Source organism: Patella vulgata, chromosome 4 (assembly GCF_932274485.2).
Source record: "Patella vulgata chromosome 4, xgPatVulg1.2, whole genome shotgun sequence".
Classification (NCBI taxonomy): Eukaryota; Metazoa; Mollusca; class Gastropoda; family Patellidae; genus Patella; species Patella vulgata.
In genome coordinates this window covers 6,131,662-6,145,404 of record NC_065882.2, presented here as the reverse complement: position 1 = coordinate 6,145,404, position 13,743 = coordinate 6,131,662, and positions in this window count along the sequence as shown.

Below are 13,743 nucleotides of genomic sequence, written 5' to 3'. Positions count from 1 at the left end.
ATCTACTAGAGGGAAAACAATCTGCTTATTCAACAAAAAGAACAAAGGAAGATTTCCTGTCCATGTTACATGGTTTGTTTAACTCCTACTGGTCTGCTTCAACTGAGCTAATGAAGACGGGCATATATGCCATACAGTGGGCTAGTACCACCTATAAATTTTGAGTAAAATCGTTTAATGGGGCTCTTTTTTAGTTTTTCACAAGCCGTAAGATTATTTACCTCTAATAATTTGGTTTTAACGGTAAATAATCAATTTTGTCATGGAAAATTGGATATTTCTCAATAAATTCAAATGACGCACAGTGACTTTAATAATTAAGCTACACAAACTAAACTAATATCCCATTCTGTAAAAAGGTTCTCCCATACTTAAAATGTAAATCATTTTTTATCTACACCTATCTGGGATAAATATTCAAAGACTGGATATGTTATCTAAACGTCTGGATAAACTTGTCTAAAAGTCTATAGCACTTAATTCTCTATATGAAAAAGCTTAATAAACTTGAATGTATACTAAGCAAGTGAAGAGTCCAGGGGAAGAACGATCTAAGTCACATTTTTGTCTTTGCGCATAAAAGGCAAAACAGACTTTTGGACGAGAATGCTTGACGCGAACAGAACGAGTGGGTTTGATTACAACTTCAAAATGATGTTTAATACGAATCATAATTACCAGTACAACAACTGACTTCAACTTTTCAGCCAAATTAAGGTCAAATAAAGGGTACGATGGACTTGTATTTGTCCGGGAGGCCATTTCAGAAGGACCTAGGTTCGATGGGACTCTGATCGTTTTTACCTAACATAGATTGTTCCACAGAATGCTTATACAATTTGCTACCAGATGGCGCCATTAACTGGGGTTCGTTGAAAAAGTGACTTAGATTCTAATTTCACTGCCTGTAAGTCGAACAATTTCCCTTCCAGTCATGAACAAATGAAAGGAACTCTTGCTAATAACAGCACCATTATTATTTAAAATTTATCAAAAAGAAAACCCCCAGAATGAACAGCATACCTAGCTTTTTAAGAAAACAAGTTCAATAATAACTCAATTAATTTGCAAGATTTTGCACAAGGACAATAAAATCTCTCTCCATTATTAATAAAAAGGTTTCTTTATTAACAGAGAGAGAGAGAGAGAGACAAAAAGGGTTTAACGTCCATTCGACACAAACTAGGTAATATTGAGACTAACTTATGGCTCAATTTTATTTCAACGCGGAGGAAACCGGAGACAACCCACAAGGCTGGACAGACGACCCTACTCTTTGTCACATTCAAGTTAATGATTTTGCCTCAACAATACTATAAATATACATAACACTTCCCCCACCCCATCCCATTACAGGACACATAATTACCTCCCTTTATTCATAAAATATATCATCATAACACAAAATATATCCCTAGTCAATCAGAACTTAAATTCATTAGGCAAGACATTCTATCTCCGATTGTATTCACTTTCTTCATTTAAAACAAACAAATAAAATAGAAAAAATAAACATCTTTTAAATCAAATATTCAAATAAAATTAAATTTATAAAATTAGGTTCCACTTCTATCGAACCTGTCGTATTACTACGCCATCCAATAATAATATATTGAAGTTAAATATTTGTTTAAAGATACTTTCCCACAAAAGTATTTATCAGGTGGTTATTGTCAATAAAAGTATTGCAATTTTGATATATATCGAAAGTGGACTAGGAAAAAGTGAGAAACTTAAACGTACAACAGTTTCTGAGATAAAAAAACACGGACAAAAAACATGGATAATTTGAGAATTTAATGAGGCTTAGATATTTATGATAAATGGACAGCAATTAAAGACAACATCGTCTTTTATATGCAATGAATTCTCTGCCGGCTTTGCCAATGTTGCTAGGTACCGCAACAGCAAAGTCATGTGATACAGATTTTTTATAGCTTGGGGTATTTCCTCAAAAATACAATGTTTTGAGAAGGATTTGATAGATTAATTAGTTTGAATATGTTTTTACAGCAAATATATTTTCATTAAATCACCCAGTTTGTACGCGGGAAGGTATCTTTAAGTAGAAAAAACTCATTTTAATCTGAATAATTTGGAATTCAAGGTCCAACCATTTTAGAATATAATACATTTTGATTTTTATAAAAAATAAAGCAACCTCGTGGCCGAGATTCCTTGTATATCTCCTATTAAATATTGTTCTTCTGTCGACCAAATGGAATATAATAATAATATGTCTAACATAACTGAAATTATCAAAATGGAGACAATAACAATTTCAACTCTTGTAATACAAACCAGGGCCCTGTTTCTCGAAATCGTAACTAAAGATAAAATCCAAATTTTAGTAGATACTTCAATTGTGATTGGCTAAGTACTAAAATCAATCTAATATTATCCAATCAAATTACTAAAATTTGGATTTGATCTTAGTTAAAATTTCGTGAAACAGGCCCCAAATAATATAATAAGATTTCATCAAATGGCACACAAATTATATACCGGTCATACTTCATACAAATTACACAATACAACACGTAACATTTAAAATCTCATTCTCAGATTCACCACAAATATCACAATACATTTCAAGTATTAATAAACAATTACCACAATATACAATCAGATTAAAATACAGATCTATATTTCGTTTCGATGGTCTCTACTACATGAAGATCTGACCAGTTGTAGTGGAAGGATGCGTCAGGGGTTATACGAGCGGCTTTTGACCCTATGATGTCAGACATTTGATTAACCAATCAGCCTTGATGTTTCTAGTAGGATACCCACAGTTCTGTGCATCGCACGCCAGGACCTTGCTGTAGCAGACCGTTTCATTGGCTAATCCCTCAAATCAACCAGAAAGAGGGTGAGGTTATATAACAACTCTTCCTGATCCAAGTGTAGTAAAGACAAGTAAAACGAAATTTTGAACTATAAAAAATGAAACGAAATAGGATCAGACTGCACAATATACAATACAAAAAACTAAACTAGTTATAAACATATACACACTTAACTCTAAGGCTTTCAATTCAAAATTTTGCCAGCTGGTCAAATTTTGACATTTGTTTACCCTAGATATCACCAATGTCTTAATTTTTTAATCATTTTTCAGTTTTTTCTCACTTTAAAAACTAGCAAAATTGAATGAAATGTGAGCCATTAAAGATACATTAGTTAAGATTTTAGTAAAGAGTTGGCCATTCTTGATATAACAGTTCAAAAATAAACAATAAAAAAAAAAAATATTGAAAATTTCAGTCAAATTGCTTTATTTTGAACGAAGTTAGGACTAGAAATAGGCATCAACTGTCTCTGCACAGTCTCCAGGATCTTTTGATTTACATACGATAACTCCACCCACATATTCTCAATTATCAAGTAACATTCTCAATGTCTCTGGTATCAGACTGTGTAAATCCAAGCTGTCTTCAGAGCTGATTTTGGCCTTGTTATGCAAATAAAGGTCTAATTAATAATTTCTATAAAATTTGAAGCCTATAGAACAACTTGCGATAGGCAGATTTAGCTCTTAACAAATGTATCTTTAACCTTTATAACATGGCACTTGATAGGAATGACCCTTTAAGCATGTGTAAAATCAAACATTATTAAAATTTTTAAAGAACAAGAGATATCTTTCATTTCAATAACATATAAAAACAAAAATATACTAAAACTAATTCTATCAAATGGGTATATAGCCTTTGACCCTGACCTTCCTCCTTTAAAAGGGTCAATTCCTTTAATATAGTTATCTATATGAATTCTTTAAAACGATATCTGGAAGCAGGATTTAAATGTTCACAATAAACAACATAGAGTATGTCTAGGTGTAACTTGATAAACATGACCTGAATATATTACAAAACGTACTGGTAGTTATATCCATATATACTTTGTATTGTTATATAATGAACCATTTCACTTCTTGTTATACACATAGAACACAAACAAGGCACATATAAAAATGTTTTTAACATCCTGCTATATATTTCTACTGCAACCAGTATATGCTATGTACTCAACAATTTGAAAATTTTGTCCGCACAATGCCTTTATGTGCACGGTAACAACAAGTGCACGGGCGGACCTCAATCATAAGGTATTAATATAATTGATTGTTTAAATTCCTGGTCATTATACATATAATCATTGAATCTGTCTAAAACTATAAATTATCAATTTGTATGTTTATCTCCAGTTTATAACAAACGTATTTGAATACAGAATAAAGAATACATTACAACTAACACTTCACACTTTATAAACATACCTTACTCTCACGGGGAAAACAGAAAAAACTTCCAACAGTTAGTCAATCTCTTCAGCAAAATGTTTCAAGTCAGGCCATATTCTGAGAACCAGAATACAGTCTTAGTGTAATTATTTCATCGTGATATTGCCCAGATCAACGACGATCGTGTACTCGATTTGTAGATACCAGTAGATAAAATCAATATAGTCAATTTGTGTTAAAAACACCTATACATAAATTATTTTATAAATATCAAATTAATTATAAACAATTGACTAAAACCATGATGAGAACATGTTTAGATATTTCTCATGGATAATATATAAATATACACGTTACTTTGATTATCAGCCAATTGCAATATAGTATAATTTTATCAAGACCTTTTGTGATAATGATATAATAATGCAATAATGTAGCAGTATTTATACAGAGTTGGAATCCTATTTTAAACAGAATTGATACATTCTTTTATAAAACAGTCTTAAAGGGACAATAACACTCTTGCTGGCTTGACAGCTCCAGAAAATAAAAAATAGCCTTATTCTTAGTACTAGATGTGTTAATGTCCTACCTGTTGTGTAAATTATCCATTAAATCCTATTTTACTTGTCCAGACGGTTCAAAAATATTTTTAAATTCAAGTCACATTTGAAAAGCTTTATGTCAGGCTTTTCAAATCATTTAGTTGAAATTTTCCAATTTTTTAAATTAGGTATGTTAAGATGAAATTTGTATCATCAATTAATTGGAATATTGTAAAATAGTACAATTTGTTGACCAGAATAAAGATTGGGACATATTATTCAGTTACAACAAGAGTGGTATTGAGCCTTTAATATGTGATTTGCCTGACAGTTGTATCTGCACGTGGCCTGTAATACTGAGTTCATCGTCAAGCAGGATTTCATTGTATATAGCATATATTACAGAAGTAAATGGGAAAACTAGTTGTATCATAACATTGATAAAATACTCTTAAAGATACATTATGGGAGACGAGATAAAGAGCTGGCAGTTCTCATTAGTTAAAAACTAGATAATGTAAAGGGAATTAGCTGAAAATTTCAGTCAAATTGATCCACTCTGAACCAAGATACTAGTGATTGAATTTTGGGCCTAGCCTCGATCATCATTACTAAAGTCGGTACGATAATATACATAGTCTTGATTATCCATTTCTTGATGGAGGTTTTTTTTTACCGTTAACATTTGCGTAGTTTTAAGGATTTTCGATCATGTGACTTAGGAATTGCATCATCATCCAACAACAAATAAAATAATTGTATTACGATAAATATCATAATTTTGTTATTATTAAAATATAGAAAATTATTTCAATGATTTTACGATTGTGATGAAATGGATTAAAACAATTTCTAAAATACTCATGAAATAAACAACAAACAAATCTAAAATAGGCACTGAATGTCTAAAGCAAAAGATGCGTCATGTATTATTTAGATAAAGAGCTGGTCGTTCTTACTATTACAGATATTGAAATGTAGATGGGGTAACACATGGTTCAATTTTATTTCAATAATTCACTTGCGGGTAGGGGTCTTTAGCAGTGGGAGTAAACCGGACGACCCGGAGAAAACCCACAAGGTTGGACAGGTGACCCTACTCCTTGTCACATACAACCGGGGAATCGAAACCACGCCAGTTGACTAAGTTTTAACAAGATGTGGCATAGATTGTTTATTACCATAACAACAGTACTTATTATTTGTGACTACGCCTCGATTCACCATTTCTAAATCAAATCATTAACTGGTTATCATGTTTCAATCCCGTTAAATCTCAGTCATCCGATGCTCTAGAGTGTTGATTATAGGACTGTCATGTAAATAAATTGTTTATTACCATAGCAACAGTACTTATTATTTGTGACTACGCCTCGATTCACCATTTCTAAATCAAATCATTAAATGGTTATCATGTTTCAATCCAGTTAAATCTCAGTCATCCGATGCTCTAGAGTGTTGATTATAGGACTGTCATGTAAATAAATTGTTTATTACCATAGCAACAGTACTTATTATTTGTGACTACGCCTCGATTCACCATTTCTAAATCAAATCATTAAATGGTTATGTTTCAATCCAGTTAAATCTCAGTCATCCGATGGTCTAGAGAGTTGATTATAGGACTGTCATGTAAATAAATGTCTAAATAATAATTTATATAACAATTGAAGTCAAAATAAAGACCTGTAATAGGTAGATTTAGCTCTTACATAATGCATCTTAATAATTAAAGATGCATTATGTAAGATTTAGATAAAGAGATTAATATTCTTGCTATAATAGTTCGAAAATAGATGATATAAAATGAATAATTTGAAAATTTCATTCCAATTACTCTATTGCAAGCGAAGATATTAGCCCTTGAAGGTCTGACAGACGTGTGCAATAATTTCAACCACCGTACTGGTTGATCGAAGCTAAGTCTCGGTCCTCCATATTTGATTAAATCAAAGTATCGCTGAACCATTCTAATCTATTTAATATCGGAGAAATCTGATGCCATCGAGTGTTGATTAAGGCCTGGATCAGTTAATTAATGTCCAATTAATACTTTAGAAAACATTTCAGGCCTAAAGAAAGACCTGCAATAGGCAGATTTAGCTCTTGCATAATGCATCTTTAATAATTAAGTCAAAATAAAGATCTGCAATAGGCAGATTTATCTCTTACATAATGCATCTTTAATTAATAAATTGATGAATGATCATGCCTCAAAACGATTTAACACGTATCAACACAATTATTCTTCTCAATAGAAAAAACTTCAGTCTTTGTTTAGGGAGATTAAAAAAGATTTAACACATACTAATGCAATTATTCTTCTCGATAGAAAAAATTTCAGTCTTTGGGGAGATTAAAAAAAATGAAATAGAATTTGAATGATTTCAGAAATTGTGCAAATAATACATTACAACAAGTGAATTTATAAAAAATAAAATAAAATCTAACTTGAATGACGACGACCCTGTACCACACAACATTAACAAAACAATATAAATATGTACTAGGCACTAATCTCGTATGGTTTATCATCTTCAATTTATCAACATTTTAAAAACTAATAAATGTGTATGGATGTTGAAATAATGGGTATTTTTAGTTAGAAAACCAAATCTGTAATCTGATGAAAATACAGATCTATATTTCGTTTTATTTTTTTTTTCATACTTTTGATGGCCTCTACTACATGAAGATCTGACCAGATCCTAGAGTAGTAAAGACAAGTAAAACGAAATTTTGAACTATAAAAAAAACGAAACGAAATAAGATCCGTGTTGTAATCAGATTGGTGTATCTGTCAACATCTCGGATACTAGTTCAATATTATGCCTACTTGACATTTTTTCCAGATACGACTAAAATCCAGGTCTAGGTATTACAACAAAACATCTAAAGTGATTTACTGTAAGACAACCCTTCAACATTAATGTTTGAAGAAATTAAAAATTACACTGAATCAACCACCTCGATCGACACAAAAAGTTGGAATAATAAACCAAATCAAGAAATGAAATCTGATGACAGCCCATATTCTTTTAACTGAGATCCAAATATTTCCGTAACAGCAATTTAAAATATAACTCCTAGAAGACCGTAGAGTGCTCTTTTCTCAAAATTTCTTTTTTTTTTTAATGCTATGAATTGCACATATTCAGTAAAACATATTTCAAAACATACAAATGATTAGTATTTTAATGGACTTCCTACATTCCACAATATATTTTTAGAGTCCGCCATCAGGGAAATAAAATTCCTTGAATACCTCTCATCTTTAAAGAACTAAAATACAAAGAAATACGACATAACTTAATCAAGAGAGAAAGAGAGAGAGAGATGGGGTTTAACGTCCACTCAACACAAATTAGGTCATTTTGGGACTAACACATGGTTTTAATTTTATTTCAATAATTCGCTTGTGCGTAGGGGTTTTTAGCAGTGGGAAGAAACCGGAGGACCCGGAGAAAACTCTACGAGGTTGGACAGGCGACCCTACTCCTTGTCACCTACAACCGTGGAATCGAAACCACACCAGTCGACTAAATGACAGACCTTATGATACAGCGAGCACGTGTTAACCATTCGGCCATCCAACCTCCCTTAACTAAATCAAAGTTACAATATATATCTACAAGACAAGATTATCTATATATATATATATATATAAAATTACGTTGAAAAAAGAAATAAACACGTTCTCTTGAACCTCTTCAGGCCATATGTGTTTGTTTCTTTTTTTCAACATAATTTTATATATATTTCTCTAGGAGTAGTTCAAAGAAACTTTTTTGTATATATATACACACAATCAATAGGGAATTCTTAAAGCACATGAATTATTAGTGTCAATATACGGGTAACTAACCAGTTACAATAGACCTGACCAGTTACAAGAACAATGCAGACATAAATCGCTATGCCTTTATATACAAATATATTACATGATCGTATTATTAAACTTTGATGACCTTCAGATCACTCTTATTAACCTTTGTTCACCTCTAGAGCACCGTAACTAACATTCTGGTGACCTCTATATTAACCGCTGATGACCCCTAGGTCACCCTAATTAACCTCTAGAGCACCATAATTAACCTCAGATGATCATATCACTACAGTTAACCTCTGATGACAACTAGATCACCATAATTAACCTCCTAGATCACCATAATTAACATACGATGACCTCTATGTCACCATAATTAATCTCTGATGACCTATAGGTCACCATATTAATCTCTGTTGACCTCTACATCACCACAATTAACCTTTAATGACCTCTAGATCACCATAGTAACTTTTGATTAACCTTTGATGATCTCTATATTAACATATCAACCTCCAAAGACCTCTTGATCACTACAATTAACCTTTGATGACCTGTGATCACCACAATTAACCTTTGATGAACCCGTGATCACCACAATTAACCTTTGATGACCCTGTGAATGTGATCACCACAATTAACCTTTGATGACCCTGTGAATGTGATCACCACAATTAACCTTTGATGAACCCGTGATCACCACAATTAACCTTTGATGACCCTGTGATCACCACTATGTATTGCAAACAGAGTTTTGATTATTTACATGATGTTATTTACAACCATGAACATGATGATTTACATAAAATAAACATTTTCAAAACGTAATAATAAACATCTATCACTTAGCAACCGATTTGTTCTACAGCAGAAAATAGGATTCTACATATTCTGATGATTACTATATGAACTACAAAGCCATGACAAAACTAATCATAATAAAGTCAAGGAAGAGGGGTTTACATAGGCTAAGTCTGTTCCCCAATCCCATTCAGACATCCTGAATAAAAATATTGTTTTAAAAAAGCCCATCAAGTCAGGAACTAATAGAAAGACAGGCACTAAAAATAGTTAGAATTATGGACAATTAAAACCATGTCCTTAACAACTCTAAAATATTAAAAGATATTAATTAGTTAATTAATTAATTAATTAATAAGTAGACGAGGTTAAAATATGTTTTAAAAACATTTTTTTAAAATGTGTTAATAATATCAAGTTGATGATAAAAGACCTGAATGTAAACGTTTAAAGGTCTGAATGCTCGATGATTCTATTTAGAATGATAACAGGGCTGAATGTAAACATTAAAACGCCTAAAAACTCTACGTTCTATCCTGATTGATAAACAATATTAAGTTGATGATAAAAGGCCTGAATGTAAACGTCTGAACATCTGAATGCTTGATGATTTTAATTAAAATGATAAACTATAAGAGGCCTCGATGTAAACATTTAAACACCTAAGATCTCTACGATTCTATACTGATTTGATAAACAATATCTACTTGATTATAAGAGGCCTCGATGTAAACATTTAAACGTCCAAAAGCTCTACGATTCTATCCTGATTTGATAAACAGTATTAAGTTGATGATAAGAGGCCTGAATGTAAATGTTTAAACGTCCTAACGTCCCGAGCAACTATAATTCTATTTAGTATGGATTAACATGTATGTGAAATAAAAATGTGATTTACATAATTACATATCAACATAAACTGTTCTTCTGAAACAATGTCTCAATCCCTCTTTAAAGGGAAAATAACACTCTTGCTGGCTTGACAGCTCCAGAAAATAAATAATAGTCTTATTCTAAGTATTAAATGTTTAAGTATCCTACCTGTTGTGTAAATTATCCATTAAATCCTATTTTACTTGTCCAGAGGGTTCGAAAACATTTTTAAATCCAAGTCACATTTGAAAAGCTTTACGTAAGGCTTTTCAAATCATTTAGTTGAATTTTTCCAATTTTTTAAATTAGGTGTGTTAAGATGAAATTTGTATCATCAAATAATTGTAATATTGTAAAATAGTATAATTTGTTGACCAGAATAAAGATTGGTACATATTATTCAGTTACAATAAGAGTGGTATTGAGCCTTTAAACATTTTATTTTATATAAATATTTGATTTTAATATATATTTTCTATTGGCCAATAGAACAAAACAACAGATTCTTGTATTAATTAAGTGACTAGATCTTTGATAAATTCTTTAAGAACACGAATACTGTATAAACTTAATTTTATTAGCTTGATAACTTTGAGAGAATAATCTTTGAAATGGGAGAGAAATAGGGTTTAACGTCCACTCGACACAAATTAGGTCATTTTGGGACTAACATATGGTTCAATTTCATTTCAATAATTCTCTTGCACCTAGGGGGCGTTAACAGTGGGTTGAAACGGGAGGACCCAGAGAAAACCCATAAGTATGTGTTATAGTGTATTGCTCTATCCAGTTACTAAATACCTCTAAAAGATTATACAAACTGAAGTTTTAATATTCATCAGAATTTAATTAATAACTATTATCATAATGGTAAATTTTGTAATATCAAATACTGTCTTGGGAAAGAAAAGGAATTTTTCCTCAAATGTTTGGTGGTGGATTCTCCTTGCAATAGAATGTTCACTAAACCTTTTGATAAGAAATGTTCCCTTTCGATATACAAGTATACATATAAATCTTTTTAATACTTGACCTGTTAACAGAAATCTAAATTTTATTTGACAATAACTAGAAGTTTTGATCTTCGGAAATATGTATTTAAATTTTGAATCATATTTCTTGACGGGAAAACAAAAATTGTTGATAGCTATTCTGGAAATCGTTAAGTTGTGAAATTCTTTATTCATAAGATACAAGAGATGGGGTTTAAGGTCCACTCGACACAAACCAGGACCCGGAGAAAACCCACAAGATTGGACAGGCGATTAAATGGGTTAGGCCTAATAATACAAGCAATGACAATAAATAATAGTACAGAATACAGAATCTTGATTAGTCAATGAATTTCACGGGGAGATCAAACATCAACCAACCCAAGTCGATCATTCCTTATTTAGGCATCTTTGTACATTTTTATCGCAATATTTTCTTAAATTCTTTACAGCGCTTTTTTTTTGCATATTTCAAATAAATGTATAAAATGAACTGGGAGAAGAAATTTAACTACATAGTGACAGCAACGCCAAGTTAATTTGAAAATGAAATCCTATCATTCTCATATAGTGAAAATTTCCGTACTGACTAGTTTTATCAAATTAAAATTACTCCTTTGTATGGAAAGGGTAAAACTTTACGATATACGAATAAAATCATCTCAACTAGCAATACTGAACGTAAGTAAGGTTCTAAGACGTAAGCAGCATTTTATTATCTTTTCAGTAGTATTATTTGAACCTGGTTTTCCATCACACGCAGACAAAATGAAAGGAAGAAACTGTTCCTGAATGACAATCATAATAATTATACTAGATAGAAGATAACATTATATCTTGGTTTTCTATCACACAAGGACAAAACACATAATGAAAGAAAGAAACCATCCTTGACCTATTAAAAATTATACAGCAATATACCCGATTCGATCCAAAATATACTAGATTTGACCAAAAATAATATTCAACTTAAGGTTCTCCATTGCAAGTGGACAAAACCCTTAATGAAAGAAGCCATCCATGAAAGAATAACAATATATTTAAAACAAGCAATATACTAGATTTGACATTAAATCACTACAATATAGTTCCTCTTCAAAATAAAACACAAAATGAAAGAAATTGAACATAAATGATTATCAAACCATACAATTTCAAAGTGACAGATATAGCTATTCTTCAGAACAAAAACATTTAAAGAGATTCTTTGGTATTAATGTGAATGATTCGTATACATATTAGTTTAACATATCAACTCTAAATGCACTTAAAACTTGACAACAATATCAACAAAATACTTCAATTAAATCAGAGCAGATTTCAACTCCAAATAAACATCACAAATACGAGATGTCCGACAGCAAGTGCATTAATACACGATTTAAAAACGTTCACCAAATTCCTCAATAATTTCTCTTAAAAAATCTCTTTTCCAAAATGTGATAAACAGAATTTGAACATTGCTTATGTTAAATACCATATCATATTCCCTGGAGAGGGGGACAACATTATCGGCATGTCTTTAGTCTCCACCTGCATCTTTTATGATCCAATTAAACCAGATCTAGTCAGGTGTTCCATCATCTTTGACTCGTTCAAAAGAAGTGTTGCCGATCCCTACCGTATCCTTAATTTCCTTACACCCATTTCACATACGGTATCTTATATTTCCAAAACAAACTGAAAAATGGTTTTAAAATCATATTTCGCATTTATCACATTTTAGAAAAAAAGTGTTTCAAAACATTTCTTATTATTTTTAACATTTTTGCTTTCTTTGGTGAATTAATTGGGATCATATTTCGAGATCCATAACTTCGTTATAGTAAACGGAGTAATTAAAATAAACGTTTGATATGTTATTTTTTGGTTATGATACCCTTACACTGGGTAAACATTTTCACTTACAAACGAATCGTTACCATACAGCTCAAGTATTATATATAAAATTATAGCTATATCTTAAAAAATATTCAATAGACGATTTCATTTCATATTAGATAACATTAGACAACTTCCTTTCAAAATGTGTTCACAACTTTTTTTAAAAAAACAATTTTTTTTTTTTTTATCAGATTGTGATATTTCTAATGAATTCAAAATATTCCTTCAAATATCAGATTGTCATATTACTAATGAATTCAAAATTCAAATATCAGATTGTCATATTACTAATGAAATCAAAATATTCCTTCAAATCAGATTGTCATATTACTAATGAATTTAAAATATTCCTTCAAATATCAGATTGTCATATTACTAATGAATTCAAAATATTTCTTCAAATATCAGATTGTCATATTACTAATGAATTCAAAATTCAAATATCAGATTGTCATATTACTAATGAATTCAAAATTCAAATATCAGATTGTCATATTACTAATGAAATCAAAATATTCCTTCAAATATCAGATTGTCATATTACTAATGAATTCAAAATATTCCTTCAAATATCAA